Consider the following 16,282-nt stretch of genomic DNA (forward strand, 5'->3'; position numbering starts at 1 on the left):
TAGACTATGGTCCTGATTAGCAGGATCCCAATCAGACTCGATAAAAACAGCATTACATAAAGCAAAAAGTGGGGGAAACCATAAGAAGCAGATCCTACTTTCCTACATTAACTTACATGAAAGGAGTACCTTGCACAACCCCCTCCCTTCTGTTTTCTTTCTTTTAGGTGGGTAGGTGGCTGCAAGGGAATACCAACAACGGGACGGTGAGCCTGAAAATAGTTGTACTGCCTTGTTATTTCCTATTGTTCCTCTGCAGTGTGGGGGCTGGAATGAGGGTATTAGATTATGTCACACCAAAATATCAGAGGTGAAGATGGAGTACTTTTGGTATCCCCCACCTACATCCCCGGAGCACCTTCTGCAATGAATCAGTGCCGCAGTGTATTTTGCACTTTTCCAACATGCTCTGAATTTGTCTCTTTTTATTTTTCAACAGAGAGCGTTTTTGCGTTGATATCTTGTGGGCTGTAGCTAGCACCCTCTATGATTTCCTCAATTATGTTTTATGAAATTAGATGAAAATTGCAGCTGTTTTTGAAGAACGAAGACATATTCTACCATAATTTAGGGGGACAAACAGCAATGTATCTGGTACATAGTTACATAAATACTTCAAGTGAAGTATTTGCGTCATTATAGTGATATCCTCTAACATTTTTCGAGTTTCACTACTATTATCTTAATATAATCAGAACTCATGTCTTCAGAAGTATATAATTCAATCATAATCATTATTTCATGATGAATGGATCCTACTACCTCTTACCTTTGTGTATTCCTTCAAACTCATCATATTCAATGACCTCTTCAGATCTGCACTAGATTATGAAATTCCTCGTATATGCAGTCTAGGATGAGACCTTGTGATTTTTTATGTTTCGAGGACTGGTTCTTACGTTTGCACCTTCTGTTTAGTGGCTTTCTTTCATTAGTTTTGAAATATTGGCAGGGATAAAGGAGGTGACTGGATTAATACTTTGTAAATATGAAATATTCCCTCCAAAGTTTACATGCTCCTACAGGGTTATAGTGATAGAGACATGAATGATCTAAACATATTCCATTGGCATATAAGCAATGCTTTCACATATCTGTCTTGAAGCCATATTCTGCTTAATTTGCCACAAAGCAGCTTAAGAAATATCCAGAAAAGAATTCCACACATTAAAATGTTTTGAACCTTTTTAGATTGATATGTTGTGCATGTAAACATTGGAACCTGCTTTGCAGGTTTCTAGGCAATTCATTTCTACGAGTATTTGTTATGATATATGTATTTGTAAGGCGCGCTGTCACCCGCGAGTGTATCTTGGCATTCAAAGGTTATAGGATAAATCATGTCAAAGCTTCAAACGCTATATGAAGGCATATGCATTTATAGGTCTAAAGGGATCAATAGAGTGCAAACTTAGCAACAGGAGGATTCCAAGCTATGAGCTGGAGCAGCGCTATATACACGGGTAAAGAGATTCTAAGGATGGGAGTGAGCAGGCCAGGGAACCTTTCATCTGTGATCCGTCATCAAATTGGGTGTACACTGATCGGCTCTTTCTTACAGGACATGCATGATTAAGAAAGATTAGTGCATCTGGTTGAAGAGAGAAGTCCAGACTCTCAGACGGTACTTCTGTGAAGGGTTATCCTTTGGAGATCCTGAGCTTGCACTGCACATGTAGGTTGCCTGCATTTACAGAAAATAGAATTTCGCCTCTTACACTTCCGATTTACTTGGTGATCAGAAGCCACTAGCAGGAAGTCAACCTTGAACGGTCGAGTCACAAACACATGTACGCCGACTGCCGTACACTGTTTCTGGGACCACCAAAGCACCAGATTCCCTGAAAGTGCCTTTGTCTTAGTCCGTCAGTCACCTGAAAAGATAAAAGCTGACCCCACCCAGAGTGGAATTTACAGGCAGACATATGAATGGGGCGGGGCGGGGTAGAGGTCAGTGTTCCTACTTATGTGTATAAGGACATTTTAGAGCATTTAAAAATAGGTGAATATAAAAGTAATTGTATCTGTTTTCCAATTAATAGGCAAAATAAACTATAATACCAACTTCTCAATAATTGAGGCTCGATTAAATCAAGCCCACTCACTGCCTTAAAAGCTAACTGCCTGAGCATCGAAGCAATGGCCATGATAAGACAAAAATACATTGCAAAATGAGTCTCCAGTATAGTCTGAAATATGATATCACGCATTTCTTTAAAATATGAGCTGAAGGATATCCAGGAAAGTAACAAGCTGCGGTAAAATCTCAGGCAAGATGGCCGCTGACGGGCTGTAGAGAGCAGTCGCCTACAATCCCTCTCCATACGGACCAGGAATGATGCCATAAACTATGAAGTTACCTCCTCTGAAGCTGGAAATTTGGACTACTACTGGTGTGGGGGCACAGACTCGGTTAAAAACTCTGCCTGAATACTGGTCCACTCTTGAGCAATCGTTAACCTGCAGCCTGAGATCCCTCTATCATCTACTCAGAGGGTTGCTGCTACCATATAAGATGCCTGTGTGCCCACCACGACAGGAACAGGCTGGCAGCAGCTCAAGGATATTAAATCGCGCGCCTAAATCGAGTAAGAAGGACATCGCCGCGAGCGACCCCCAAATACCCCCTTCGCTCACCAAGAAGCTGTGCCCTCAATCTACCCGGGGAAGAAAAACAGAGAGGAAGACCTTCGAACAAAGCAACTTAACCCCTGACACGATAGATGATGGAATGCTTCAACGGGACGTGCAGCGAGAGTTAGGCAGCTCTAAAGATGCCGCGTCAAGAAATCTTACTGTAAAAGACACCGTTCTTCTTCGTCAATCGACGCTGGCTGAACTCTTCACCGGCAGCTCCGTAGGGAGTATATCCTCGACGAGATCTGATCCAAACCGGGAAACGGACGCTCCCGAGCCCCGCGAGGACGCCAGCAACGTTGTTAGCGTGGTTGCCAAGCAACACTCAACCTCGCTGGAAAGTCAGGCGGAGAAACTGCTCGCTCAGCCTCGAGTGGAGGAAACAGAGCTGACCGGCGAGCACAATCGAAAGAGTCAGGTGAGCTTGAAGGGTTCAACAAAGAAGGGCGAGAGGGGAGCAGAGACAGAGGAACATACTGATCACGCAAGGGGCACTGACAACACTGAGATGTTGGACGCTTTGCTGCAGTTAGAAGCAGGGTTGTCTGCCTCTAATCTCTCACTGCCTCATGAAAGAGAGGGGGCGAGTTCCGCTCAAAATCAACACCCCACAGTCACCCATCCTAAGTGCCTTGATAATAGGGGGCCAGGCTCACCAGAGGGGGATCGTTTTTTTTCATTGAACGAAGACTCTGAGTCGACGGAATTCAGTGATGGCAGCTTATCTGGAGGCTCGGACACTGAATCTTCTATGGCAGAAGGGGAGTCTACACAGAAAAAACGGGTTAAGCTAAGGCAGCAGAAATCCCCATCAAGTACGAACAAAAATCTATTATGGGATTACTCAGCCACTCCAAGTTTGGAAGATACCCAGGGTGCAGGCGCAGAAGCAAAACAGCAGACACCATTAGATCTGATACTCAGTACCCTGAAACAAATGCAGGAGGAGGCAAGGGTGGTGAGTCGAAGGACCAGGCAAGACAATAAAAAGATACAATCTTCCCTTAAAAAAATGAATAAATTGTATGAAGAAGTAGCGGATAGAGTAGCGCTGGTGGAAGAAAGGACTGGGAAGCTAGAAGACGACATGGCTGATTGGCGGTCAGCTAAAACCACGCAAGAGAAAGTGGTGGAAGACTTGCAGTGGAAGCTGGAAGACTTTGAAAACCTCCAACGACGGAATAATGTTAGACTTTTGGGACTGGCGGAAGGGTTGGAAGGGCAAGACCCGAGAGGGTTTGTAATCAAGCTGTTGAGAGGGGCTTTTCCTGAGGCTCAGTGGCAATGGGAGCTAGAAGTGCAGCGTGCTCATAGATTCCCTTTTACACAAAGGAAGAAAGGGCCTGATGGGCAAGGGAGCTTGCCCAGGGCTATGTTAGTGTATGTAGGGAACTATTTGTTGAGGCAGGAGATAATTGATGGGGCCCGGCCGGACTCCAAGAGATCTTTTAATGGGGCTACATTCTTTGCTCGACCCGACTTCTGCCATGTGACAGTGGAGAGGAGATGGAAGCTAAGACAGCTAATTGCTCCATTTCAAAAACTAGGCTCAGAAGCTTACCTCTTATTCCCTGCTAGATTGAAAGTAATCACAAAGGGTCACACAAGGATCTTTTTTTCGGAAATTAAGGCTAACCAATTTCTAGAGGAGTTAAAAAGCTAGAATGGGGGGTGAGAGAGAGGCCGGATTAATTGATAAAACGCTAGGAATTTGGCAAATTGGGATTTTTTATTTCTTTTTTGTTATTTGGAGAGGGAGGCGACAACTGCAGCTTAAAAGCAGTCACACATAGGTCATAGCTGACCTATTTGCCTGTACAAGGGGAGGGGGGGGTAGGGAGGGCAGACTGGGTGGGGTTTGGGGAGGGTGGGGTGGGTTAGGGGGGAACTGGGGGGGGGGTGAAAATAAGCACGAATGTGTTTTTTATAAATCAGTTCAGAACAGTATAATAAATAAGCACAGTAAACTCATAGAATCTATTGAATTGTTCACAACTCTTTTCCTTTTTTGCTATTTTTTCTTAGTTGGTTACATGTTTTAAGACATGGCTTGTAGAATCGCTACAATGAACGTCTGTGGGCTTAATGACCCCAATAAGAGGGTTAGAGTTGCAGCCCTGCTAAAGTCACTCCGTTTAGACTTTGTTTGCCTCCAGGAAACGCATATAGAAGGCTCGCGGGTTTATCTATTGGAGCAACTGGGCTTATCACTATTGGCTCACTCTAACCAAAGTACAAGAACGAGAGGGGTTGCAATACTTGGGAGAAAAGGGGGGGGCACTGTCAGAAGGAAACAGGAAGATCAGTGGGGTCGCTGGGTTATAACGGAAATAACCTTCAAGGGAACAAACTTTACGTTAGTTAGTATATATGGCTCAACAGAGGATGATCCTGATATTTTTCAATATCTGGATATAGAGCTGGCACAGTGGCCAGAGCCAATTGTCTGCTGTGGTGACTTTAATATTCATGATTACTCTAGTTCATTTCTGAAACCAGGCGGGCAGTATAATGGTAGGAAGAAGAAGACATACAGGGCTCTTTCAGATATGGTTTACCATAATTCTCTGGAAGATCCATGGATTGAACTACATCCACACCTAGATGGTAGTACATTCTATTCAGCTCCCCATAAAGTCTTGGTTAGGCTTGATTATTTTCTAATTTCGAGATCCATGATACAAGGCTCGCGGATTGATAAATACCCCCGTGCTCTTTCAGACCACAATCCCCTGGTTTTAACAGTGAGTATAGGGACTATGCAAAAAAAGGTCACCCAATGGACTTTTGAAAGGAAATTATTAAAAGACGAGGTATATCGGGAGTTTATGGATACTTGGATCAGGAGCTTTTGGGATGTGAATCGAGGAACAGCACCTCCAGGGGTCGTATGGGATGCGTTTAAGGCTGGGGTTAGGGGCGAGACCTTGAGTTATGTCTTAGCAAGAAACAAAAAGGAGAGACATAAGACCGAAGAAGCCTTAAACAGATTACTTAAGGAGGAAGAACTGATGGCCCTTGATATACAGAATCACCGTCCAATAGAGCAGCATTTGTTAAAAATTTCTATACTCCGTGCTGAAATTACAGAATCTATTGCCAGGAAAGCTGCTGAGGATTTCCTTACTAGGAAAGAAAATGCTTATGAACTAAGTGAAAGGGTGGGCCATATCTTAGCTGTCCGGGCTAGGCAGAAACTAGCTACTACAGAGATCAAGGAGATCACTAACAGCCAAGGTGTCATTTTAACGGAACCCGATAAAGTGAGGGAGGTTTTTAGGCAATTCTACCTGGAACTTTATACCGCTGACCCAGGAGATTGGTCAAATGAGATAGAGGCCTATCTAGATGGCACTCCTCCTCCCGTACTAACAGAAGAAGCCAAAGTTATGTTAGAAGCCCCCTTCCAAAGGGAAGAATTCAGTATAGCACTGTCTAAACTACCCTCCGGTAAGGCAGCTGGACCGGACCAGATCCCCGTGGAATTCTATAAAGTCTTTCAAACGGTGCTGCAAAAGGACATGTTTGATATTATGGTACAGGCACAGAAAGGGGACGAAAGCCCGGAATCATGGGGAGGGGCAGACATTATAGTGATTTTAAAAAAAGGGAAGCCCGCATCATTGCCAGGCTCGTATAGGCCAATAACATTAATGAACTCGGATGTTAAAATTTATTCAAAAATGTTGGCAAACAGATTGGCTGGCATTATCGAAACTCTGGTAAGCCCAGTACAACATGGCTTTATTCCAGGGAAGGGAACTACCTGTCATGTGAGACAGGTAATCACAGCATTTGATGCAGCGGGTACTCTAGGAGACCCGATGGCAGCTCTTTTTTTAGATGCAGAGAAGGCGTTTGATCGGGTTTCCTGGAGGTATTTGTGGTCAGTTTTAAAATGGTGCGGTATAGGTGTAGGATATTTAACAGCTATCCAAACATTATACAAAGGTCCAGCAGCTAAAATAAAAGTCAACAGGGGAAGTTCACTCTCGGTTAAAATCACTAGGGGTACTAGACAGGGGTGCCCCCTCTCACCCCTTCTTTTTGCCTTATACTTAGATCCTTTATTAAGAAGGCTGGAAGACAATCAGTGCATCTCTCCTATGAAGTGCAATACCGTTGTGGTTAAAACGCTGGCATACGCTGATGATGTGGCCATTTTGACACCCAACCCGACTCTGGCAATTAAGGAAGTGGAAGCGACCGCACAAACTTTTGGACAAATATCAGGCTACAGATTGAACAGACCAAAGACTCAAATAGTCGAGAATAGATATTCTAATTGTATGGACGCACGGGTGGTTGGCTCTGCGGTATATCTTGGGATAATAATTACAGCAGATTTAGATAAACTGGTAGAGAGGAATATGACACCGCTGTTCAATAAGGTAAAACTGGATCTGGGAAGACTGCACAATTTACACCTATCCCTGGTGGGTTGTACTAATATTATTAAAATGTTAATCCTGCCTAGGTTTCTTTACTTTTTTAGATCTATCCCCCTGTCTTTCCCCGCCACATGGTTTAACGCACTGGAGGCAACACTAAACAGATTCATTTGGGCACAAGGGAAGACCCGTAGGGCGTATAGGTTTATTTCACTTCCTAGAGAGAGGGGCGGGTGGGGTGCACCAGATTTTAGGTTATATTATTGGGCAGCAACTCTGCAATATATTCAAGGTCTAATCGGAGGGGGTGGATCTAATTTAAGAATTACATTGAATTCAACAAAAATCTATGCCACCGTGCTCGGGGATGACTCGGAAAACTGTTTTTTGAACTGTACCGAGTTTGGGTATTATAAAAGAACACGGTTTAAGACTATCATTGGGGCTATGAAGGTATGGAAGGCTTTCCTTAAAAATGCTGGTTTGGGAAGATGTAATAGATATACTAAACTGTACAAGAATAGGTCTTTTCCAGCGGAAATCTTTGCGGATAGGACAATGGCGGAATGGGCAGATAAAGGTATAGCCCAGATGGGTGATATCATGGACTCCGAGGGAGTGTTGCAGTTCACAGACTTATTAAATAAATTTGGTATTAACAGACAGGGGTTTTTTAAGTATCTTCAAGTAAGAAGCTTTTTGAAGAATAAAAAGGGGGGACCCGCTGGGTTTATAGGGAATGAAATCCTAGAGAAAATTAAGACATCAGGCGACTGTTCAATCAGGAGTTTGTATGCAATTTTGATAAAGAGGAAATCAGACAACATTGAGAAATATAGCAAAAAATGGGCTGTAGCTATAGGCGGGAAAGAACAGTGGTTTTCGGAGTCACTAGAACTGGGTTACACAATCTTATGCTCGGCTCCCCTACAATCACAACACTATAAAACCCTATATTCATTGTATTACACTCCTGCTAGAATCCTTAAGTGGGGGGGTAACACAGGGACTTCTTGCTGCCGCTGTAATACGGTGGGAGCGGATATTGTACATATTTTCGCAACTTGCCCTCAGCTGTATACCTTGATAAAAGATATAGAGGGATTCATGAATTTATCTCTAGGCATACATCTTACACTTACGCCATTGTGGATCTTAATGGGGATAAGCCCAGACTGTGACGTACCGCAAAGGGAATTCATGTTTGTAGCTATGGCAGTTTTCAGACTTATGATAGCCAGAGCATGGTTGGATAAGAACCCCCCAGCCTGGCATACATGGTTATCCAATCTTCTGCAAGCATACAATCTAGAAAAGTCCATATATGAAAGAAAAGGAAAAAGAAAAAGGCAGCTGGGGTTAAAAATATGGGAACCCATCACTATGTGGAAGGCAGGCCTTATTTAGCCCTAGGCAGTTGAGTAAAGTTGTACTATAAGTATATGGGTAAAACGCATTGAATTTTGTTGTGTATAGATGTGGCTAAGGAATTCTATGAATTTGCTGAAATGTATGTATGGTGTTTATTATATCTGTAATATGGTAAAATAAAAAAAAAAGGATTAAACAAAAAAACAAAAAAAAATAAAAGTAACAAGCTGCACATTAAAAGGATATTTCTACTTTATTGTCCACAGATATACATGAGCCTGGAATATTTTGCTTTGACTCAAACCACTTTCCTTGCATTTGTATTCCAATAAATGGTGCATGGAAGGTTTCTTCAAACTTTACACTATCTCAGTAGGAATACTGCCGACATGCTGTCCTGACACCCTGTTATGTAAACCGTGGGAACACTAACCCATGGTGGTAATGTTGAAAGATGTGGTATTATACCAAGATTCCTGTCACGTCCTTGTTAAGTAGTGTTGGACTTGGCCCTTCTGGCAGGTTCACCCCTAAACTTTTTGCTTTTACTGGTGACCTGGTGTTAGTAACTTTTTGGCTTCTGCGCACTTTACCACTGTGTCCCAGGGTAAAGTGCGTGCATGTAGTGAGGTAGGCCTGCCCTCCCATAGGAATGCATGGGGGAATGTATGTGTCCCTGGTAGTTCCTGATGCGTGGGGAGTGCAGGTGCGAGTTTGGTATGTACGGACTCGTGTGATGAAATGCTGCGCGATGATGTGTGCGGTGTCCATGTAGCTAGTATGGAAGTGCCACTTCTAGACGCTGGCATAAATGTGCAGTGACTGCCTGACGCGTGATTGGCTGGCTGAGGTCATGTGATGGGCTAGGGAATCCCCAGAGTCAGGAGGAGTCACCCAGTGGTGAATGGGGAGATCAGCAGCCAGATGGGTGGGAGGAGTACACCTAGGACCTGAATAGGGCTGGGCTTTACCCACACAATGCTGGCTCCGCCCCCTGTGGTGCGACTGATGACCCTGGCCTGCTCTGTGAATAGGGAGAGGGGCCGAGCAAAACAAAGTGCTCAGGAACCAGTTTTAACTGGTTCGCCCCTCCCCTGCACCTTGAGACAAAGGTAAACCTGTGTATAAGAAGGGGCTGTGACCCCATGTAAAATGTTCTCTTGCTGATCCTAACTGGAGGGGGGCCTGCTGCTGCTGGGCGCCAGGAGGGACCGCCACTGGGGACTGCCTCCCTGCCGGAGGGCCCTGTGAGCTGGCCCCTGGGCCCAGTCTTTGCCCCTCCCTGCATCTGAAGACTTCACCTGTACCTGCTTCAAGCGCCTGGGAATATCCCTATTGCTGGGGGAGTGTTCTGCTCCTACCTTGAAGAGCACTTTGTTTATGATCAGGAGGAGCGCTGTGTCCCTGGCCTGAGCTGACCTAGGGAGCCCTGTCGACGTTTGGCCTGCGGCACGATCAAGGCAGAGGGAATCCCGAGCTTGGGGATCCCCCCGTGCTGCCGACCGGCGGGAGCTCACCCCGCTTATTGCACCCCACCGCGGGTGCCCACCCCACTGGGGTAATTATTGTGGCTGTAAGCAGGTGCCTACCCCGCTGGATATAGTGGTTATTATTATTACGAGGGAGCCCACCCCTCTTATTGCCGGAAATATCACCGCTGAAGCCCGGTCCGGGCTTAGATAGGAAGTCAGGCAGTTCCTGTGGTGATGTGGGCGGGGCTTGGCCCAGCGTGACGGGAGTTCCGGCCATCTGCCCGGGAGCGGAAGAAGCCAGCGGAGGACAGTGGAGCTCCCCTGGGGAAAGGAGAGTCCCGCGCTGCCCAACGACACGAGCAGGAGGCAGACGGGAGCCCACCCAGCGCTCCTGCATCCGCCGACCAGGTGAGGAGGGGCCCGGGGGGTGGGAGAGAGCCGAGGCACATTTCCAGTGCCTGCCCCCCCCACGGGGATCCCGAGGAAGCTGCTGGTGCGCTCCCGCCGAGGAAGGGGCCATCAGTATTGTAAAGAGTCCCCCGAGTGGGACTCGAACCAACGAAGGAGGCAGTATTCCTCTCAAGCCCAGAAGGGCTACCGCCAAAAGGGGCATATTGGTTTTAGAGCTCAGTGTGGCTCCAACGACGGGGCCATCATTGTTTGCCCAGAGCGCGAGTACGCTCCAACGTGGGGGACACGTTCTTTTCTACATTCTTCCCCCTAATTGGCGCATGTTGGTATCGGGAGCCAGTGCGCTCCAGTGGGTGAATATATGTTTAGAGCCCCGAGGCTCCAACGTCTGGGGGCATTGTTCTTTCGAGTCCCTGAGCAGGACTCCAACGTACGGGGGCATATGTGTTCTGAGAGCCTAGAAGGCTCCCACGTTTGGCCCCATCAGTTGGCTAGAGGCCGGAGAGGCTCCAACGCATGGCATACACCATTCCAGAGCCCAGAGAGGGCTCCCAAAGGCACAGTGGTGCCCAAGCCTTTTCCCAGCTGCCCAGCACTTAGTGGGCAGCTGCAATGTTCAGGTTGTGCCCTTGGCGCTTGGTGTGTTGCCTAGACTGCGTGCGCAGTCTTGCCCTGACTGCTGGACAGGGCGTCCTAGCCACAACCAGACCAGTTGGCCTAGGTACAGTCACAGGTGGTGACTTGTGTGAGTTGGGCGCAATTGTGTTTTCCTGCACCTCTGAATGTGTTTTTATGCGTCATGTGCCTTGTTTTACACCGCTGAATGTATGTAATGCATCATGTGTTTTCCTTCCCTACACCTCTGAATGTGTTGTGATGCATCATGTGTAATGTGCTTATACCCCTACAGGTATTGTGATACTTAGGTGGTTGTTTTTCTCCTAGTACAGGTGGTGCTAGTGAGGTCCTGGTTCCCTGCGCAATATTTTCCTAAGGTGTTTAGGGTTGCGTAGGTGGTACTTACCTGGTACCAGTGGTTACTGGTTATGCGCTGCATTTTCTAATTGGTGCTACCGTGATTATATGTGCTATGTTCTAAAGTGATATTCTAAGTGCCAGTTCTAAAAGTGCTGATTCCTGACAGTGGTCCAGGTGGCCCTGTCTTGTACCTATCCCCCTGTAAATTCTGCCCGTGCCTGTTGGCACATTGTAAAGTGTGTGTTTTTATCTAATGTGTTTTGGTATAATACAAAGGCTACTTTTATATAATACCTTGTGTGGAGTTTCTTTTGTGGTGGGCCTTGGGTGTTGTTGCTGGGTGCGCGCGCAAACGCTTTACACATTGCCTCCGGGATAAGCCTGACTGCTCGTGCCAAGCTACCAAGGGGGTGAGCAGGGGTTATCTTTGGTGTGTAACTCCCCAGCCCTGACTAGAGTGGTGGTTTCTGCCTGGCTTTGGCGCAAGCCCTAGCCAACCAGAAATCGCCATTTCTAACAAGTAGATATTCTTTTTACTTAGGGGTAATAACAATTATATCAGGTTTTTTTGTTACACAATAAATACCTACAGTAAGGGTTAGTATTTTACCATGAAGGCAACATAAACCCACATGACAGTCCTTGTATTGTAGGACACATGTCTGTGAAGAATATAGAAGAGTAGTAACATGTCATCAGGAAGGCCATACAAGATACTTGAGTGAGGCATCAGCCCAGCAGGATAACAACTGTCACCAACATATACAGCACCAGATATAGTTAATACAATGAGATGCCATACTCTTATAGAAAGCAGCACCCCAATGCTGGGTTCTATCGTATGCATCACTTGCTCAATGCATACCATTCGATACCTACCTATGGCTGTAGAAGCTTTAATCGTATCAATATGTGTTAGTCAACTTGCTTGTAAAACACAAAGTAAACGCATTATCATTATCTGGATGATTTATATAGCTTTGTCGCTACTGAACACAGGGCACGCTATTGCAATGTGACTTTATTAAAGCAAGAATTTATATACAGAAACAGGCCAACATAGATGTTTATATCAGAGGTGGCACACATGTAAATAATGAACACATGCCGTCTGGTCATGCATCAAGAAAGACAGATCAGGATCATTAAAGGTCACGAGGATTGTGCAATTGTCTGACTGTCTCATTTTCTACATAATCATGAATATGCACATTTTCCACATAACACAGCATATGCTGTATAATCTGCAGATTTCGTGAAAAAAGTGTCAATAGCTTGAATATATCAAAAACTACTAAATAAAAAGTGGCACACAGAGGAAAACCCTTTGCAAAGGTTGACAGCTCACCTTTCATTTGCAAATTTCTCTGTTCATCTTTGAATTAATTTTGTTTGAGGGTAAAATGGCAGCTGAGATTGAGTGAGACATGGTGTGATTTATGCGTCTGAGGGGGTGAAAGGAAATATATCCTGTGAATTACAATCCTTTATCAAAGAGAAATATTTCAACCTTACATCCCCACCAGTGATATAAGAACCTTATTCACTCTTTGACAAGTTTCAAAGTTGTTCTCAAAAACTGAAATAAAACGTATGAAGGCTACAACAGCTATACAAAATACCTGACTTGCAATTACGGGGCTTTTACCAAATGGCTACTGTTGGACCTGACAGCCCTTAGGGTAGTCTTCTCGCAAACATGTTGCCTACTCACCTCATGTTATTGAAATTTGTTTTTATTGGCTTCAGGACTCTTTGCCTTTACCAGTGCTAAACAGATCTAAAGTGCTTTTGTTCACTCCTTACACCAAGGTGAAATTGGCCTATAACTGATTGACACATTTAATTTAAGTATAAATCCGAATTAAAGTGGTACAACATGTACCCTGGGCCTGTTAATTAAATGTTATTAGAGGGACTGCAGCACTTATTGTTTCACCCACTTAAAACTGAATGAATGTGTCCTCATGTAACGTAATTGGTGCTATGTAAAGCGCTCTGATACCTGATTGGATTCGGGTCAAGTTTGCGCTATATAAAACTCGGCTAAAAAAAAAAACATGTCCCACGCCTGCCATTGCAGCCTGTGTGAAGTTTTAAACTACCAAATTGATCTGGCCATGCCTTAACCTCCCTTTTAATACATGTAAGTCACTCCTAAGGTAGGCACTAAACAGCCCATAGGGCAGAGTGCAATATATTTAAAATGTTGGACGCATTTATTGGTTTTTAATTTCTTGGCAGTCAAAAACTCCCAAATTTGTTTTTCACAATTGTAAGGTCTACCTCTCCCGTAGGATCACATTGAGTTATCTAATTTCATTTAATAAGAGTAATTTCCAAGTTTTAATTGGAAATAGGTGGAAAAGTAAAGTTTGGTCTCAAAGGAATTGTAATTTTAAACCCCCTTTAATGGTAAAGTCAGATTTTAATTCACCATTCTGAAAATGCCACTTTTAGAAATGTGACATTTTCTGTCATAAACATTTGGTGCCTGCAGCCTGTGTCCTGGGTCACTTGATTGTGAATCTTTAGCTGTTGGCCTTTGTGTATTCCACCCAGACAGTGAGACAAAGGGGTACTAGGTTTGGTCAGGATGGGAGGGAAAGATCTGTTCTATGACAAATTTACATTTCGAAGGAGCTACCTCAGCACACTCACAAAAAACTTGACACCAGTCTATTGTCACCCTAGACCTCCAGGAGCCTGGGGATGGGAGGAACAAAATTCCAGAACCAGGTGTGAGGGGGAGTCTAGACTTTTCACTCACTTGAAAATCTGGCACCAGGTATAAATATTGCACCTTGAGACCCATGCTTAAGTACACTCCTGGAGCTGTGGAAGAAATCAGAAGGACTGCCTTCTACTCAGAGGTTTGCCCTGTTGATTGAAGCCTGCATTCTTTCTCAGAGGACTCCCCTGCTACTAACAGAGAACCGTCTTGCTGCTACAGGTCTGCCTTGTTTTTTGATAGACTGCCCTGTTGTCTAAGGCCTGCCTTGCTCCTTGAAGAAGAGAGGATGATCTCCTTGCTCCCAGGAAGAGCTGAGTGACTCCAAGGGACAGTTGATTGAGCTACAGGCATACTCCAAGCTCCAGAGGCCTTCCTGCAACTGCCCAGCTTACCTGCTGCAACCAGACCTGCCTGAGCCCTGCTAGTCTCTGCTAGAGCGAGTCCCTTACCCTCAAGTGGGGCCTCCCTAGGACCTGGACACTTGGCTGGCATCAGAGTGCTCTCCTCTGTAAGAAAAGGATAATTACTGAAGTTTTGGGTTCTTTGTGACCATAATTGTTCTTGTTCATGCTGAGACTCGGCTGCCCACGACAACCGTTAACATGATGCTCTGGTGAATTCGACCCTTTGCGCTACAGTGATCTCCAGTGATGACTGAGAGAGCAAGATCTGCCCTTCACACTACAGCAGCGACAACCCATGGTGACGGCCAAAGAGAAGCTCCAGCAACTACCATCTGCAATGCCTGACTGGATCTTTGCTCTAGAGCAATGACCATCTGTACCGTCAGACCAACTCTTTGCACTAACCCAACAACCATCCACAAAGCTCTCCTTGCAGCCTCCTCCATTGCAAACTAGACTCTTCGTACCAGACTTTGAGAAGTAAACTTTTTCAGCAAGACTAACCTGGTCCCCGTATCTGGCCAGTCCTCCATTGGGGTTGGCTCGAACTTGTAACTTTCCCTCGGTCTGACACAACCAGATGAACAAAATAGATCTTTCTGCTTTTAAGCACTATACTTACCTAATATTTTGAAATGGTATACCTTTGGTTCTACCAATTGCATTTCTGTCATTCTGGTATAATTTAATTCATTAAAAAAACAATTTGTTTTTTAATTGGTCTGGACTTTTTCTTGTGTTGTGTTTTCATTGTATTGCTGTTTGAGTGCTGCATACTTAACATGTTGCCTCCAAGTTAGGACTGACTGCTTTTGGGCCAAGCTACCAGAGGGTAGGGGTGGACATAATTCTCACAAGCATTACATGTCGTAATTTAGAATGGTATTCGTTCTTAAGTAACCTCAACATCTCTTTATTACGCATGTGTTATTAGTAACAATAAACCAGAAGAAACTTACTTTAAGAGGCATTACAACAATGAAATGGCAATACAAATCTACAGACGAATTACTATTACTCCAAACAACAAGAAAAACTTTCCATTTCGAAAAAAATGACTAATTGGTACCTTATTAAAGTCTGTGCAGCGGGGTAAGCAAGGAGAGGTGCGTATCCCCCCCCCCCCCACTACCCCCCCCTCACCCCTATAATATGACGCATTTGGCTGCAGAGCTGTAAAGTTCAGAAACAGCCTTTGTTGCATTCCTGAGTGCCACGCCCCATCAGGTCTTCGAATTTGCATAGAATCACAAATCATGCTGTTCAAAGCGCACTGCCATCAGTGATTAGCAATATTTCTTTGTGCGTTGCGATTACTGTCATCGCTGAATCCGCCCTTTCTGCAAAACACAGTGGGTGAATAAGCAGCACTTGTCTGTGCTTAAATATGATTATCTTGGCTCCGTGTAACAGGGATAGGTTCAGCAGAGACTGACTCCTTTGTTCACTTCACATATATACAATTAAAGCATTCTAATCATTTAGCAGCGGGTGTACCGTGGGAGCCAAAACACTCCAGCAAAAATACAACTATTATCACTTCAAGTACATTTTTGCACCTGAATAAAAATTTCTTCGCAAGTAAATGAGCAGTAACTTGAGCGAACTGTATTTTTGTATGTTCTGTGTCTATTATTATTTCGGGTGCACAGATTTGCACAGGAAATTACCACAAGGTAGAACCCGGTGGCAATTGTTGGCATTAACAGAGACAGACTTAGGGGCTCATTTATGAGCCCGTGCGTCACTTTTGCGCCATCGGTGCGTCACTTTTTGTGACGCACCAGTGGCGTAAAACATGCGCCATGATGCGCCATATTTACAAAGTGACGCATCTACCTAGATGCGTCACTTTGTAAACCCCTGCGCTACATTATACCTGCG

The sequence above is a fragment of the Triturus cristatus genome, chromosome 2_2, assembly GCF_964204655.1.
Source record: "Triturus cristatus chromosome 2_2, aTriCri1.1, whole genome shotgun sequence".
In the NCBI taxonomy this organism is placed as follows: Eukaryota; Metazoa; Chordata; class Amphibia; order Caudata; family Salamandridae; genus Triturus; species Triturus cristatus.